Here is an 18,881-nt window from a genome sequence, read left to right as displayed (position 1 = left end):
TTGTTGTTTTCTCTGTGGGGGTAAAGTCTTCAATTTGGCTGCTGATATTTCCTTATGTTTGGTAGGTTGGTTGGGTTGGGTTGTTTTAGTTCTGGTTTGCTATATCTGGGTTTGTTTTGTTGGGTGTTTGTGGTTGGTCTCTCACCAACTTCTGATGGTGTGCTAGCATATGATTTGGCGATCTTATCAGTGCCAACTTAGTTGGGATTGATTTGGTTAGTTATGATACTTTTTGCACTCATCATTTTTTCTTTTTTTTGTTGTAATTTTTTTTTTCATCAATAAAGTTATTTTTGCTGATCAAAAAAAGTTGACTCTCACTCATTATCTTTTCAACATATTTATCCTTTTCAAATAAATATCTTATTTAGCTCACTAAAAAGTCATGAATGACACTCTATTAAATCAAAATTTCTCTTTTAAGTAATAAATATTTTTGTTTCAAGTATCAACCAAATGCCGAAAAACGAATTTATAAGAAAAATATTTTTTGTGTAAAATATTTTATATCGAAACAAACGGAACTTAAGTAGTAAATGAAATCTAATGAAATAATTAGTGAATTCTCATTGAGTAGTAGTAGGTCAAAGGTACTTACTATGAAGTAGTAAGGGTAGTTTTATTGAATAGTAAATTGTATTTAATTGAGTAATAGGTCAAATTTAATCAAGATTAGAATCGCTCTTTGTGTAAAAGCTCACTTTAAGGATTGTCGATACACTGTGCAGGAGGTTATCAATAATGTTCAACAGATTAGGTTTATTGCTTAGTTCTTGATTGTAGTATGCAGTAGGCTTATGGCGGCGGTTGCTTGGTGGTGGATGTGTTATGAGTTGTAGTTGTGTTTGTTTGTCTAGTTTTTTTGTGTTGGCACCTTAGCAACTTCTTGGTCTTGAGCTAGCATATGATTAGGTGATCTCTTGGTGCCAACCTAGTTGGGATTAAGATGTTTCGCTATGATATTTTTTGCTTTTGCCCTCCCCTTTATTGATGTATCCCACTATATTTCATATGTTTTCATCAATAAAATTTCTTTTTTTTTTTTGCTGATCAAAAAAAAAAAAAAAAAAAAGAGTCAAATTTAATAAAGTATTAAGTGGAGCCTCATTGAGCAGTAAGTGTAGTTTAATTGAGTAGTAAATAAAATCTAATAAAATAGTAAGTCAAGCGTAATAAAATAGTAAATGGAGTCTTATTGAATAGTAAGTCAAGTGTAATAAAATAATAAGTGAAGTTTTACATTGAGTAGTAAGTCAAGTCAAATAAAATACTTTTTTCACTCATTTATTTATCATATTATATCTTTTAACTCTCATTATCTATAATATATTATATTATTGTAAAGTATAAATTGAAAATAAAATATAATAAAATAATCTAGAAAGACCTCTCATTTGTCAATATTTATTCATGGTAATAAATGAATACATGTATAATAATTACTTTCTTTTCGATAAGCTACCTAAGCCACACCAGAAAATATGGTTCTCTTTTATCTATACAGCTCTTTCTCCCTCTCTTGTTGCTTCAGATTTCAAAATCTGGTGAATAGTAGTTATGTTTAATTGAGTTGTAAATCAAGTTTGATGGAATAGTAAGTGGAGTATCAACAAATAGTAAGTTGAGTCTCATTGACTAGTAAATGAGGTTTAATTGAATAGTAAGCAAAGTTTAATAAAATAAGTAGCGTCTCATTAGATAATAAGTGTGATTTAAATGAGTATTAAGTAGAGTCTTATAAGATAGTAGTTAATAAAATACTATTGAAAAATTAATATAATTTTTTTTATTCATACAACTAATAAAATACTATTGAAAAATTAGCTAAATTTTATTTAAATTAAAATTTGAAAAAAAAATCAATATAATTATGCTAAATTTAATATAATTTTTAAATCATAAAAAAAGATTAGTCTAATTTTTTTTATTAAGTAATTTAATGTAAAAAATTGCATCCACTCATCAATAGTTAGTTCAAAAAAAAAAAAAAAAAAGAAGTGAAGTCACATCACATCATTAGTATGTTTGGTTTGAGTTTTCTGAATTAAGTTTTTTAAAAATTAAGTTTTTTGTTTTTCGTGTTTTTTTGTTTTTAGTGAATATTTTTAAAATTTTAAACATTTTTTTAGTTTTTTAGATGCACCTTACTTAGATTTATTTAAAAAGTAAAAAATTTATGAAAAAATATTTTAAAAAATTAATAAATACATAAAAATATAAAAAATGTATTGAATTCTCATTTTTTTAATATATATTTTTGGTATTTAGTGAATTTTTAAAAAGTTTTTTCTACAAATTTTTTACTTTTTAGGTATATTTATGTTTGATATATCTAAAAATTAAAAAAATTGCTTAAAATATTGAAAAAAATCATTAAAAACAAAAAAATACGAAAAATATGAAGGTAAAATTTTCTGAAAACTGTTTTCAGAAAAACGAAACCAAACAAGCTGATTGGTTTTACCAATGACTCCCGGTGACCCATACCTAATGGATTAGAATACCACTTTAAGGTATGGTACACAAAAACCATTTTTGTGTACAGAAGTTAGACCCGCACAGGCCACATATTTTCATTTTGATTCTATCATTTCAAAATGTCAAAATCATTGAAATCATCCACTAATGGGTTTTTCAAATAACGTTGTAGTTCAGAACTACTTACGCTTGTATGTTGAGATATTCTTCTACTTTTTATTGCTAAAAAAAATACTTAATCTCTTGCCTCGAGATGAAACTGCTAGTGTAGTATGTGTAGGTGTATTTACAGATGCAACTGTCATGTATTCTTCAAATAATCTATTGTATGTTTGCATAATAGGGGCAAACTGTGTTTGATCAACGAAAATACAATCTAAAAATTCTTATAAACCAATTTCTGTACACCTATGATCAATTATTATGGCTAAACCTAAAAGATAAGGCAAATAATCAACATATTTATCAAATTTTTCTTGCATTGAAGTAATAATGGTTATTACATAATATTCATTACTCATATATTTTACGAAAATTTTAATTATTTCTGCTAACATAAGTAAAACAAATGGTGAAGTAGAAATATATACATATATATATATATATATTGCAAAATAATTTTGTTGAAGTATCAAAAACTTATAAAAAATCTTTTTACAAGACTACTTGGCGCCAATTAAGTTCTGTGGGAGTCAGTACTCCACCTATTAATATTGTTGCAAAAAATAAATCTACTGCTCTTCTTTGTTTACAAGTTATTTTTAACATATTATACGTTAATTCTACCTACTATCTACATTTAAAATTAATTTTTTAAATGACATATTTTCTCGTTGACAAATTTTTCTATATTCCGAAATTCGATTAGCAAAAGACATAGTAGTAACAACTGTATTTTTTATTACAAGTATAGAAGTCTCGTATACATGCATAGCTTCTTTAACAATCAAATTTAAAATATGGGCACAACAACGAACATGAAATATATCACCATCAACAAGTAACTGTAAAGTTGATGTTAAATGAGTTACAGTTTGATTATAATATGATGCATTATCTAAATTAATCGTAAATATTTTATTTTGTAAAGCCCACTCATATAATACATTTCTTATTTGTACACCAATTTAAATGAAATAATTTATTTATTTAATTTTCAATCTTTATCAATAAAGTGTGTAGTGATACATTAATATTTAAAGTCATTATTTGACCACAGATAAGATATTATACAAACTCTTCCATTCAATTTTTTAAAGATATCAAATAATTCACTTTTAGCATCCTCAAATTTCTTTAATATTCTGTTTCTAATAGTATTTTTTGAAAAACTTAGATATTGCGGTGTAAAACTTTCGTGAATCATTTTGGTAAATCGAGACATTCACTAGTAGTAAAATATTGTCCTTTTTTAATAATGTAATCAACTACATAATTTTGTGCACGTATAAGATCATATGAAAATGTTTGTAAATTACCAGTTGATGAGGCCTCTAATTGCATTTGACTTCTAATATCAGGTTGTTGACTTTGTAAATGTTTTGTTAGCATGGCTTTTTATATGACTAGTACTCCCTGCAGATGCAACACTAAGTAAATTTGCACAATATTTATATTTTGCTTTAAATGTAATTGTACCATCAGGATTATTTATAGATATTTTCTCAAAATGTTCCCAAACAGTACTAGTTGTGTCCTTAAATGATGATCTAATTGTTGGAAGAAGGATATTAGAAGGAGAATCAACAGATTCATGTTGTACAGTATATGTATAAACATTAGAAATATTAGGATCCATAGTAATATAAGTAAAACAATATATAAAAATTAACAATTAATTTAATTAATGTGTAAATACAATGACTAAAAAATAATAATTAATATATGTACACAAATGATTAAAGAACAAAATGAGTTGCTAATAAATTTAATTAAACTAATTAATGTTACTGACTGTCGAATGCGATACAGCAATTAGCTTCTTCTAATAAAAGTTTTTGTTTGCACAATTGCAATTGTCACTTAGGAATGACACTTCAAAATTAATTGAGAGTTGAAAGAGAATGAGAATTTATGAGAGATTGAGAGAGCTTAACAAGAGAGAGATAATTATTTGTGAGATTTATTTTGAAAAATGGAGGATATTTATTTGAAAGAGTGAAGTAAATTTATAAAATATATGTCTATATTACCGTTGTAGTAAAATGGTAATTTGACTGTTTGAATTTTTTATTTATTTTTTTATTTTTTTCATTCAATGAATGAAGAGTTTGTTGACTGATGCAAGCATATAGCATAGGGGCAGGCTAGTAGGGGCGGCAGAGGTAGCTACAGGCTGTAGGCAGCAAGTGATGAACTGTTTAAATTTTTTTCTTTTTCCATTCATATTTATTATTCATTGCAAAGTGAAACGACGATGATGTGATGTAGGGGGTAGGACAGTAGGTTGGGTGGGCAGAAGGGCAGTAGGTTGAAATATATATATATATTCATTCATAGCAAGGAAATGACATTGACTGTTGTGTTATTTTGTTTTGTTTTTATTTTTTTTATTTTTGCAAGATCAATATTTTATTATATTGTTTTAATTATTTAACCGTTGCAAGTATTTTTTTATTTTTATTTTTGAAATTTGACCATTGATAAGGAGTGGGCCGGGCTGGGCTGGCTGTAGGGTTTGAATTTTTTTGGGTAGAGCTGGGCTAGGCTTCAAAGGGAGGGCCCAGGCCCAAGGTGCTAGGCTAGGCTAGGCTTAGGCCCGAACCTAACCGGGGTGAAACAGGCCAGGCCCACCTCAGGCGGGTTTCGGGCCACCCACAGGTCTCGGCCCATTTTTACACCCCTACACACTACAACAAAAACATACTTTAGTGGCACTACACTAGTGGCATATTTTTAGAAAATGCCACAAAAAATGATATTTAGTGGCACGTTTTTGAAAAATGCCACAAAACGACAAACATAAAAGGCTCTAGTGACATTTCAATGAACAAGTGACACAAAACTACAACAAAAACATACTTTAGTGGCACTACACTAGTGGCATATTTTTAGAAAATGCCACAAAAATGATATTTAGTGGCACATTTTTGAAAAATGCCACAAAACGACAAACATAAAAGGCTCTAGTGACATTGCAATGAACAAGTGTCACAAAACTACAACAAAAACACACTTTAGTAACACAATACTAGTGGCATGTTTTTAGAAAATGCCACAAGAAATTTTTTTAGTGACATTTGTCAACAGATGCCACTAAACTTTAGTAGCAATGACATTTTTTTTTTTAAAAATGTCACTAAACTAGGTAGGTGCAACCTACTTTCTATGGCATTAGGTGAAAAGTGTCATAAACAATATTTTATAGCATTTTGAGAAATGCCACTAAGCTAAAAAAATTTCATCCTATCTAATGGCATTTTTAGAAAAAACAAAAAATGCCAATATATTTTCAAAATTTATTTCAATTGCTTATAATTACTGGGTAAATTACATCAATAATCCTTATATTTTGTTGTTCTATATAAATTTAAATGTCTAAATTTTGACACTTAATTTTAGATTTTACCTAAATTTAGTCCTATTGATGTAAAATCTTTACGGTCTTTGATAGAAAATTTTCATTAGATTGGTTGTGATTGAGCCATTGAATTGACCAAGTATTTTGTTTCATTCCTAAAACGATGACAAGTTTCATGTGTCATAAAAAAATGCTATCAATTGGACTAATTTGAGATAAAATAAAAAATTCAAGGTTAAAATCGATTCAATTGAAATTACAAAGACTAAAATCACATAATAGCCAAAATAGAGGGACTAATAGTGTAATTAGCCCTAATTGTTAGCATTTTTTAATGACTAAGTGACATATGTCATTTTTTTAGAAATAAAATAATAAATTTGTTCAATTCGTTGAGTTAGCCTCAACAAATTCAGTAATCATTTTTTATCAAAAATATTAACGGTATTATTAATTATACTAAATTGACACAAAATTTAAAATTAAAGTTACCATTAATTTAATAAAAAATATAAGGGCCAATATTAATATTTACTTTTATATTTAAAATATCAAAAAACTCATTCTCCACTTGTTTTTTTTTCCTTTTATGTTATACAACAAACGAAATAACGCAACTGAAGAAACAAACCAAATCTGATATAGCAAAATCCGCATACCAGATTGACCTAGACACCGAGAACGAAGTCCAAAAATTCTGAATTTGGTGAAGTAAATTTGATTTTGACGGGTCAAAGAGGAGGGAGCCAAATCATGAAGCAAGGGTTTATCGTTCTATATCTTTCATTCCATCCTTATCTATCATCTACACCACAAATTCTCTGTGTTTTCATCTTCTACTATCAGAGTTCATTAGGTATTCATTCTCTCTTTCTCACACTCATCAAACACACACAATACCTCTATCTTTCTCACTTATTTATAATCTTCTTGTTTTAGACATAAAACTTGATACAATCTGAAAATCTAATTTTGTAACTCGTGAATTTATTAATTTTCATCTTTTAATATAAAAGGTTAGTTGTAATTTATTATTATTGTATTTATGTTGTGATTGTATATAATGTCTTCTAAGTGTTTGTTTAAATGCTTCAGTGGAATTTTGCATTAGGTTGCTCTGTTTTTTTACAAATTACTCAATTAGATGAACATGAATTTTGATATCAAAAGATCCCGTATTATCTAATAAAAGTTTTTGTCCTCAAGTTTAGATTATATAATACATATGTAGCAATGGAGGTTAGTGGGACCCCTGAAAATGTGCATTCTCCCTATGCATTGCATGTCATGGTATATGCAAACACACACACACACACACACACACACACACACACACACATATATATATATATATATATATATATTGTGTTAGTACACACAAGCATGTAGTGTTGTTCTTGTCAAGCAGGCCCAAATTTGTTGCCACAGAGTGGTCATGATCATGTACCATCAGTATCACCAATAAAGGCGAAATTGATTTATGTATCTACTGATTAGTAATGTTGGCTTTTGTGGCAAAATATGGCTAATACAACTATACCTTAAAATTAGCATGTAAAAACACTCTACTAGGAACAATACCTGATGTTTAATTGCAAAACTAGTGGAAAGAGACTCTAACCGAGCGGATGGCAAGTTTAATATTTGATTGTTCTAGATTAATTTAAATTTTTGTATGAGTTCTAAAATATATTCATGAGTATGTTTGTTTAGCATTCGAGAAGATCTCAAACAAGTTTCAAATAAGATTAGTTTGAACAGTTTATTTTTTATATATATAATGTAGTGTATATAAATTTATTGAGGCAAGTAAAATATTAGCTCAACAAATTAATTAACGAGTTTCAAAAGATATTTAAACTTAAATTATTTACCTAATGAATTGATCTGGAATAATGAATAAAAAGAAAGATATTCTTTGTCTAATGGGTGGTTAGGACACTTAGGATAAGAGAGAACAATATCATAGAAAATGAAGACTTTGAAAGCTAATTTTGATCAACCAACAACATTTTGATGGAAAATTCCCCAAAATCATGTCCTTTTATTTTCATCTTCTATCACCATGATCCAGAAGAGTTTCACCATCATCATCATCTTCAAATTGTTTTATAGATCAAGCTGCCAAATTCTCTGATTGTAAACATAATAACTTTCCTTGGCAACCTTATCAGTTGCTCTGTAGGCTTCACAATTTATATTCATCTACTTGATGACCTGGTAATGTCTGTTCACCTGACTAACTACTGAAGCTAATAAAATAGAGAGTTACAAAACGTGAATGGAGGATAAGAAGTCCACCAAAAGGACAAGAGTGAAACCAATAAATTATACATCACATATGGCTATCCAATAGTAATAAAAAATAAAGGAATTCCTTGGAAACTACGAGACATCAAAGCCCAAAAAGAAGCCAAATAGCAAATTTTATCCCATAAGCTATCCTCAAAGATTCTTAAGTTCCTCTCTAACAAATATCATTCAAAGTGCCACACAAATTACACATCTCCAAATAACCTGTGCCTTCATATTAGGACCAATGCCCATAAATTCAAAGCAAAACTGTACACAAGAAGGTACCACCCCATATACCTTCGCAAAATCTAGCACTCTCCACCGTAGTGTCGATGCCGCAGGACAATGAAAAAATAAGTGATCATTACTCTTCTTGTCCCTTTTACACATGACACACTATTGCAGATATAAATAGCAATTTGGTTTTCTTTTTTGAATCATTTCATTAGTATTAAGTTTGTTGTGAGCCATAGTCAATGCAAGATCTTTTATTTTGAATGGCACATTTGCACTACCAATAAACTTATGGGGATCAAAGAGTGGTACATTTGGTTTATTGTTTATAGTTTTGTTTAGTTTTGGTGGTTGTGCTGTTTGGTTGACCAGGAAGAAAAAAAAACTTCATTTTAAAAAAAAAAATTAATTTAATTTTCTTCTAAAGCTTTAACAAGACATCTCTCCATTTATTACCGCATGGCCTCTTTCTTATTCTCTCAAAATAGTGCTTGAAAGTAATTAGTTGATTGTCATTTTTCACAATTACATTTGATTTACATCATTGAGGTTAGGTGATTCTGATATTGATAATGGACATGGTTTTGATTGTCGTTGATTGGTGCTTTTGGTTGTTATTGATTTTTGAAGCTATTGTTTGATATGGTCTAAAGTTTTACGGTTGTTACTTTTATATAATTTGTTGTAGTGTAGTGAACCAATTAAGTGATTAAAGCATTTGGCTTGCTTATCTACTATAGAAATTCATATCACTTTCAGTTGTGATCATCTTCACTCTAGCACTTTGTACTAGTTTTTTTAAAAAATATTTATTAATTTTAAATATACAATTACTCAAGTAGTTATATCTTGATTTACAGGTGTGTAACGCCCTCAAAATAATAACATTAAACACATCAAAAAAGACAAGCGTTGATAGATAAACTAACCACCTTCTATCATTCATTAGCATCTCATTACATAAGTATTACATGTTAACATCAAAACAAAATGCCCTACGGGCTTACAGCTTTCCAAGTTAACACTTGGTTACAACAAAGAGTTCTAACTCGTTTACACATTAAGCCCTTGGCTTGAAATTACATGTAATACATCAACAGTAAAACGACAAAACTATGCCCGCCACTAGCCTCCCAGCTATGTCCTTGGAGGTGGCATGCTTCCTGCACCTGAAAATGATATTCCCATATAGGGTGAGCCACAGCCCAGTAGAAATACACTAAACCAACCATGGACAATGACTAAAACATTAGCAATTGATAGTTGGTCAACACTGATACAATCACATAAATTACATATTTATGTCAACGACTTACAAGTCCCAATTACTTTTCTTTTTCCCCTTTTCAACAGATAAGCATGCTAGCTCTATCATCATTTCCACAGATATGTATAAAAACTATATCTCACATTCAGATAAGCATAAAAGCTATATCCACAATCTCAACAGATATGTATATCAACAATATCCACAGATAAGCATACAAGCTGTATCCACACTCTACAACAGATATGTATATCAACAATATCCACAGATAAGCATACAAGCTGTATCCACACTTCACTTCACAAAGATAAGCATATGAGCTCTATCTTCACTTCTCAGACAAGCATATGAGCTCTGTCCACGGAGTACATCCCCTATCTCCTCCAAATACCTATCCGGTTTAGAGGTCCATCCCCTATCTTCCCCTAAACCGCGGAGTACATCCCCTATCTCCTCCTCTACACATAACGTATATAAACACATTGGTTCTATATACAATCACACAATACAAACAATTAATGTATTCTAGCAACTGTCAAGTTCCATAACACATTCCATTGATTAGTTTCAGTTTGCCTAATCAACATACATTGTCTACAACAATCACGACTATCCTCCACCGATAGCCCAAAGCAGTTATTTCTAAAACAGAAAATAAATGCACAAATGGATATTCAATCAACATTTCATTTCCTCATTTCTCACCAATTAATTATCCCAATTAATTAAACAATGTAATTAGGCCATTTTCCATAATTACTATTTCAACCCTTAGGTCCCATTTTCATCAATGATTCAACAATCATTCCATTTTTTCTATGCCAAACATGCATTTAGGTTTATTATGAATAAAACCCCAACCTTTGTAAAAATTACACAAAAGCCCCAAACCTTTACAAGATTACCAAACCAAGCCCAACATCTCAAAATACCAAAATTTAAAGACAAAACCCATAGAGAGGAGTAGGTTATCCCTACCTCAAATTCGGAGTCCCAAAGGAGAAGACGACAAAACCCAACGTGCTCCAAAACCCGAGATTTTCAGATTAAAAAGAAGCCCTCGACGATCAACAACTTTTTTGTAAAGGCCAAAGGTGAGTAAATCACTCCTACTAGATCAAAACCTAGAGAGAAGGTAGTATCTAGAGTGAGAGGCTCAACAATGGTGATTTTGGAAAAGTAAGAGAGAGAAGAGAAAGTGAAAAAGTGATTTAAAGAGTCACAAATTCGGGACTTAAACCCAGTCTTCCGCTCGAGCGTAAAACACCTCGCTCGAGCGGCCACTCACAGACTTCCGCTCGAGCGGCCAACCTCCCGCTCGAGCGCAGAATGCACTCGCCCAGCACTTTTGCAGAACCAGGCCTCCGCTCGAGCTCCCAATCCCTACGCTCGAGCTCACAACACTGCACAACAAGATACTGGATGGATGTAATCTACGCTCGAGCGCCAACACCTCCGCTCGAGCGTACAGGCCAAAAATCTGGGCAACTAGTTTTGGTTTCTAAACTCAACCAACCTGTAACAAACCCGCTCAACACATCCTATAACTCAAATACAAAGTAAGAAAGGATGTAAACAAGATAATAAACAACTACCAACATCCACGGACACATGTCCGGATCACTATACAACAAGGGTAAACCCGGGATCGCTATAAGGTGGGAGATATAGTTGTTCTAAAAAGTATCATTAGGCCAACAGAAACAGTTGCAATCGGAGTACTTAAAAGCACAGACGCATCTAAAGAAGTAGAAGGGGAAGAACTAGGACCTGACTATTGGGAGGTACATGTTCAAGTGCCAATCAAACCTAATGAGAGCTTGATCCGATCATATGGACTTGTCAAAACAATTGGACAAGCTATTGGAGCTCATGTTGCTTGGCCTGCTCCATTTGTGGTATATTTCTTTCATAAATATTAATTTTACTAACAAATTTATATTAACTTAATATAGTTTCAATTACCTTCATATGTTTATCTTTTGGATGCAGATTTCGCAAGTTATGGATGCTAGCCGAGAATATTTATACAAGTGAGGTCGAGAATTTGGGAACTAATTTTATTTTTGATAATTTTTCTCTCCGGAATATGCATATCACTATGGCTTTTCAGAACTTATGGTCAGAATAATTTTGTTTTAAATTGTTTTTGCTTGAACTTTGTTAGTGTGGTAGAATATTTAATAATTTTGGATTGAGATTTTAATGAATAATTGATTGCGGTTTTTTTTTTTTTTTTTGATGTGATGATCTTATGGTGGTAATATTTGTTTCTTATTATGAAAATATTACAGGATGAATGGATGTCAAATTAATATATGATGTGGCAATTAATATTTAATTGTTTATAAAATTGATTTAATTTTTATAGGTATTTACGCATGCATAATTGTAGCTTTTAAAAGTGTCAATGAAAAAAATATATAAGTGGCATTTTATAGTAGTGATAATAGCTTTGCAAAGTGTCACTAAAATAAGTTCCAATGGCACTTATATCTATTTAATGGCACAAATGAATTGGATTTAGTGGCATTTATGAAGGTGTTATAAATATCAATTGTGGCATAATAAGCGTCATTAAAAATCCATATCGTGGCATTTTTTAGATTGCAAGTCTTCTTTAATGGCACTTGATAGCGTCACGAATAGTGCCTACCATGACATTAAAGTGTCACTGAAAGGTTTAGTCTTGATGGTGTAATGACACTAGTAAGTGTCACTAACTCTTTTTTTAATGGCGCTTGATAGTGTCACAAATAATATCTACCATGACTTTAAAATGCCATTAAAAGTTTTTAGTCATGATGGTGCAGCGACACTTGCAAGTATCTACCGTGGCACTCGTATCTACCGTGGCACTGATAGAAGTGGCACTTGTTCAAAATGCCACAAGACCAAAAAATGTCATTAGAAGAATAGTTTTGTGGCACTTTCAAATGTCACTAAACTAAGAAAATGTTGTAGTGACACTTGCATAATTTACCCTACCTTTTTGTATTCACTTCAAAATTGTAGTCATCCCAATCACTTGGTGTTTAGGTTATTTGGAAATTTTAATGTTCAATTTTCTAAGTTGGGTGGTAAATTTATTTATAGAAAACTAATTTATTGGTTGTGTATGAATATGTAGATGTATCTATAGGGTATGATATTCATGTACCTACAAGCTTCTATGTAATCCTATGTAAAGGACCTCTAGTGTGCTACAAGTTAAGTGAAGAAATATTATTATTAATAATATATATATATATATTGTATACACTACAAGAATTTTCACTTTTGGCGACTAAATTTTTAGTCCCCAAAAGTTAATTTTTAGTCGCCAAATGGTTTTAGCAACTAAATTATTTGGTCGCAAAAGTAGTCGCCAAAAAATTGTCAGTAAAGGTAATTAGCGACTAAAATTATTTTAGTTGCCAAATGTATACAATTCCAGAATAAAATTTTAGTCGCCAAAAGGTTGGACATTAAATTAAATTAGACCCTTTTCGGCGACCAAACTTTTAGTCACCTAAAGTCCTACATTTTTAGCTACTAAAATTTTAGTCGGCAAAGAGTTCTTGTTACTTATTGTGTTCAATAAAGTTTCATACCTCAGAGGTGAAACAATCTTGTTGTTTGTATCTGAAACAGTAAGGCCGACACATTTATCACCAACATCCAGACCAAGCAAAGGCCCTCGTTCTAATGGCTTTGTCTTCATCAAATCATGGAACAAATTGAATGGCTTCACGTACTTCATCTACGAATCAAAATGTTGCATTGTGTCATCACCGTCTGAAGCCTTCACATATATAAAAGTATAGAATATAGATATCACATACATATTTCCAATAAAAAGAACTAGCAATCTTCTCTACAGAGATCATCCCATGTTCAGAAGTCTACAAGCACCCATGTTCAGGGGACACACTTAATACAAAAAAATTCATCTATGTAAACCCGTATAACCCTAAATTATTTCGTCAAACATCTTGTGAGCAATACATAAGTGATCAACAAAATGAAAAATATAGGGATCCAATCATTTGGGCATAAAACGGAGTAGCTTCCAAACCTAAATGTTGTGAGAAAAGTTGAAGCTATGAAACTGAAATAAACTATATATAAATAGGAGACACCGTACAGCCAAGGGAGATTGAAACTCTTGCAACGCAACCCATTACTTGCAACGTCCAAGGGAAAAAAAAAAAAAAGACCCGGGGGGGGAACCTCAACAAAAAAAAAAAATCAGAAAAAGGGGGAAACATGGGAACAGTCTAAATGAACATGAAATTAAACCCTAAATGAACAATCAGAAAATGAGGAGACAAAGGATGGGGGAGAGAGAGAAAGAGAGAGAGCGAGAGATAGACAGAGAGGCTGTGAGCGAGAGAGACACATAGACAGACCAAGAGCGAGAGAGTGAGAGAGAGAACCTGTGATTTGTGGCTGTGGCGGTGGTGATTTCCGGCTGTGAGTGGTCGTGCCGACCTCCTCCGTACGATGGGCTGCGGTAAAGTGATTCCGTGTGAGGTTTGGTAGTGAGACAGTCTGGGTGTGAGAGAGTTTGAATATTATTTCGCCTAACAGAGGGGAAGCGTGGGCAACAATATTTGTCCCTTCCAAAACTTTTAACATTTTTAGTGACTAAATCAATTTTTTGTCGGCAAATGATACATATATGCCAACTATTCTATTTTGTAGCTGAAGACAAATTAATGGCGACTAAAATTTTTTTCGCCCAAAGTATTTTTGGTGACCAAAAATAATTTTGGTTGGTAAAAGAGGCGCAAAGTACAATAAGGGAGAGATGGAATAGTTACTATTTGGAATATTTAAAATTGTTTTTTTGAGTTTTCAATTTGTATTTTTATATTTTTAGTAATTTTTAAAAATATTTCAATCAATTTTTTTAACTTTTTTAAATCTGTTTAATCTTGATATATATTAAAAAGTATAAAATTTATACAAAAATCATTTAAAAATTTATTGAATACAATAAAATAGAAAAATGTATTACAATTTATTTTTTTAATATTCTTTGTATTTGTCGAATTTTTTTAGAAAAAGTTTCACAGATATTATATTTTTGAAGTATATTTAGATAAAGTGTATCTAAAAAATAAATATTTATAAAATTCACTAAAAAACAAAATATATATATATATATATATAAATCAATTTGTAGTACAGGCAAAAAAAAAATTCAACTAAATGGCCAACGGTTAAAAAAAGAGGGCATCAAGATGCTAAAGAGTTTTTTTTTTTTTTTTTTTTTTTTTTTTTTTTTTTTTTTTTTTTTTGCTGAGTAGGATAAGAGTTGTTAAAAAAATAAAATCAAATAAATAAATAAATTATTTATAAGATAAGGGAAAATATCTATAAATACAATAATGCTATATGTAAACTATAAAAGTGTACAAACAAACTCCTTAATTAAAAAAATGTATCAATTGAATCCCCTAATAGAAGGAGTCAAAGTGAAACATATCAATATTTTAGGAGATTTATTTATGTATTTTTATAGTTTAGGGGCAAAGTAATACTTCTCAATAATTTAAGAGGTCTATTTTTATGTATGTATAATTTTTAAGGAATCAAAGTAATATATATTTTTTTTTAGTTTAAGAGATCTGTATGTAAATACTTTCTTAAAAAAAAAACAAAAAAAAAAAAAAAAAAAGAGTCAAAGATTATTGCATATATATATATATATAATATGTATAAAACTTACCCTAAACAAATCTGCATAAATATGACCCACCATTCTCTAATATTCAGCCACACTTAGAAGTGTTGATTTCAGTGGAAAAGTTTAAAAAAAAATATTAGAAAGTTTAAAAAATTTATGTGTTTGATTCTGTATTTAGTTCTTTGTGTGCGTATCATTATTGTTATTTTTTTGTACCTCAAATTTTAATCAAAAAGTTATTAAAAAAATCGTTTCCCAAATGGGCATTATATAAGCATGACTCTTCTAAAGGTTTAATCCTAATGAGAGATAATAAGTTCAATTCTCCCTAAAGGGAGTTGAATTAGGAGGAAAACACAAAAATGGGAAGATGAACTCTTATAAATGTCAATCAACCTAATAAAATTATCTTACGATAGAAACTCCTATATAAAAGAAAACAAGTGAAACAAAATAAATAATAAATTATATTGACCTTTTTGAGATTAAAAAAAAAAATCTACAAATTTAACATAATTATATTGAGGGCTTTTTTTAATAAGTTAAACCAAATGAAATTAATGCAAAAATTAGAGTGAATAAGAAGGAATCTTTAACTCTTTTTTTTTTTTTATATGAGTTGAAATTTTTTTAAGTTTTTGACTTTTTGAATGACTTTGACAATTGTTTTTACTAAAATAGCCCGTTGTCAAGCGGATTCTAACTTCTAAGTATATTTTTTTAAAAAAATTATTTATTTTTAAATAAATAAATATAATAAGAATAAAATCAACTATTTAAACCATTGGAATAAGATTTGTGATGAGTTCTGTGGGCTCAATTGCACGTTCAATCCACATGAAAATGGATTCCACAGAAGCTTGTTTCATGTGAATATAATTGATTTTTTTAATAGGAAATATAAAAAATAAAAATAAAAAGTTTGTTTAATCTTTATCCCATAAATTATTATTATTATTATTATTATTATTATTATTATTATTGTTATTATTATTATTATTATTACCCTTAAGTTATCACTTTCATTTATCTATTTATTAGAATTTTTTATGTCAACTTATGTGGTACAATTGAAGACAACTACCTAAATTAATAACTTTTAAAGCTTAATTTTATGAACAAAAAAGTCCTTGTAAAATTTGAACAATACTTAAATGATAGTAGGGAAAGGTGGAGGACTATAAGACTTGGTAAAATTCAAATCTAAGGATTCATACTTTCCAGTTAATGAGGATGAGGTAAATTATATTTCACTTTAATTTTTGTAATTTAAATTAGAACTATTTAACCCTCATACTTTCAATTTTAGTGCAATGTGATCAGTTCATTATGTGTTGTTAACATTTTTGAAAGGGAAAATATCACATAAGGGTGTAACTTGGGCAGGTTCAACCCAACCAACCCAAACCCAGCCCGAATTTTTTTAGGGCTTTGAGAAGATATTTTCAAATTCGGTATAGGTTTGGGTAAAAATTCAAAAGCTTGAATTAAATTTGGGCGAGTTTGGGCAAAGATGTTAAACAACCCGAGCAACCCGAAACTCGAATTATAGATATATAGATATATAAAAATATTAAATATACATATAAATTATTAGTCATTACATGATATTAAAGTAATTTAGATTATTAAATCATATTGAATATATATTTTATATACAAATAATATAAAAATCTTACTTTTTTTTATTTTATTTTTACTCATAAATTGTCATAGTTGCATCTCTCTTACATTATATAAATTATTTGTTTTGATGATATTAATGATTTTCTATAAATAAATAAAAATGTAAATAGAGTTGCTGGTTTGTTACGGTTTGGGTTGGAAACAAAATACATATATAATTAATAACAATTCACGACTAAATATTTTAGTTGCTAATTACTTTTTTAATCCCTCCAAAATTTGAAATCTCCCTCCAAATATTTTAGTTTTTTGGCGACCAAACTTTTAGTTGCCAAAGATAAAAAAATAATTTTTTTTTCTTTTTCATTTGGCTACTAAACAATTTTAGTAGCTAAAACTAACTATACGGCTATTAAAATATTCTTTTGTTTTGGCGACTAAAACTAACTATACGACTATTAAAAAAAAAATTTATCGCTGAAAATATACTTTTGGCGACCAAACTTTTGGTCCCCAAAGATAAAAAATAATTTTTTTTCTTTTCATTTGGCTACTAAACAATTTTAGTAGCTAAAACTAACTATACGACTACTAAAAAAATTTTTGTCGCTGAAAATATATTTTTGGCGAAGATAAAAAATAATTTTTTTCTTTTCATTCGACTACTAAACAATTTTAGTAGCCAAAACTAGCTATACGGCTACTAAAAATTTTTTTAGTCGCCAATAATCAATATTCCTCAACTAAAAAAAATTAATAGCTAAATATTTGACTTTTGCCGACCAATATTATTTTTAGACGCTAATTCCACAACTTTTGGCGACTAAAATTTTTTTAGTCACCAAAAGTGATCGCAAAAAGTGCATTTTGTTGTAGTGATATACAATTTTCTTGTCTATAAAAATAAAGATAAAAAAAATAGAGTAACAAATATAAATTTATTGATTTACAATAAAACAAGTACAATCTCTTGTGGAATTTCTAATCAAAGAAAGTCCTATGATTCTTCTCTTCAATAAGCTTGTTCTAGGGGCTTTAGGTTTGATAACTTTTTCCCAAATTAGATATGTAGAATCCCTCCAATTTAGTAGAAGACGTAGAATTTGATGACAAACTTTGATTTGAATCTCCAAACTTTATGTTTTATACAAATTGATCAGCTTTGGTGAAGAGACCTCAGGGCTTTAGGCTTGAATCTGAGCTTTCTCTTGCTTGATGTATATTTTTGTCTCTACAACTTTATTTATGTATGTAGAATTTGTATGGAAAATTCTAGTGGAGATCACCCCTATTTATAGGAATGGACAGAGGAAAGTCTTAATAGACTTTAATTTCTATGATAATTATTTTTTATTTATTTAGAAATAAATATCAAAATATTACTTTAATGGTGTGCCATAATTTTATTGGCTTAACCCCACATAAGTGCCTTTTAATTTGATTAGTCAAAAACTTATTCGTTGCATCACTATAACTTAATTTGATTAGTAAAATATTTTAAAAATTCACTAAATAGAAAATTTCAGTATATATATATATATATATTATTTTTTGTATTTATTGAATTTCTTTAGATTTTTTCACAAATATTTTTTTTAATAAATCTAGATTTGGTAGATCTAAACAAAAATTAACTAAAATATAATTTTTTTTTTCTAAAAACAAAATACGAAAAATAAAAAAAATTAAATTATTTTTAAAAACTTAAAACCAAACAAAATAAATGTTATTTAATTTAAAATTTTGTTTTTCTTATAAAATTTGTGAAATTTAAACTTGTGTCTGTT

General features: G+C 29.3%; 1 long non-coding RNA gene across 1 annotated transcript; it reads left to right on the top strand.

The window, feature by feature from the left end:
• Positions 1-6,605: 6,605 nt before the first annotated feature.
• Positions 6,606-12,639, top strand: LOC145796505 (uncharacterized). The gene is made up of 3 exons (XR_014336970.1): positions 6,606-6,854; positions 11,453-11,692; positions 11,787-12,639. It is a non-coding gene; the product is annotated as an uncharacterized LOC145796505 (long non-coding RNA).
• The last annotated feature ends 6,242 nt before the right edge of the window (positions 12,640-18,881 follow it).

Source organism: Camellia sinensis, chromosome 8, assembly GCF_055761805.1.
Source record: "Camellia sinensis isolate YWXY chromosome 8, ASM5576180v1, whole genome shotgun sequence".
NCBI classification, from domain to species: Eukaryota; Viridiplantae; Streptophyta; class Magnoliopsida; order Ericales; family Theaceae; genus Camellia; species Camellia sinensis.
The sequence above is the reverse complement of the archived record's forward strand: the minus strand, read 5'-3'. Positions and strand labels throughout refer to the sequence as shown.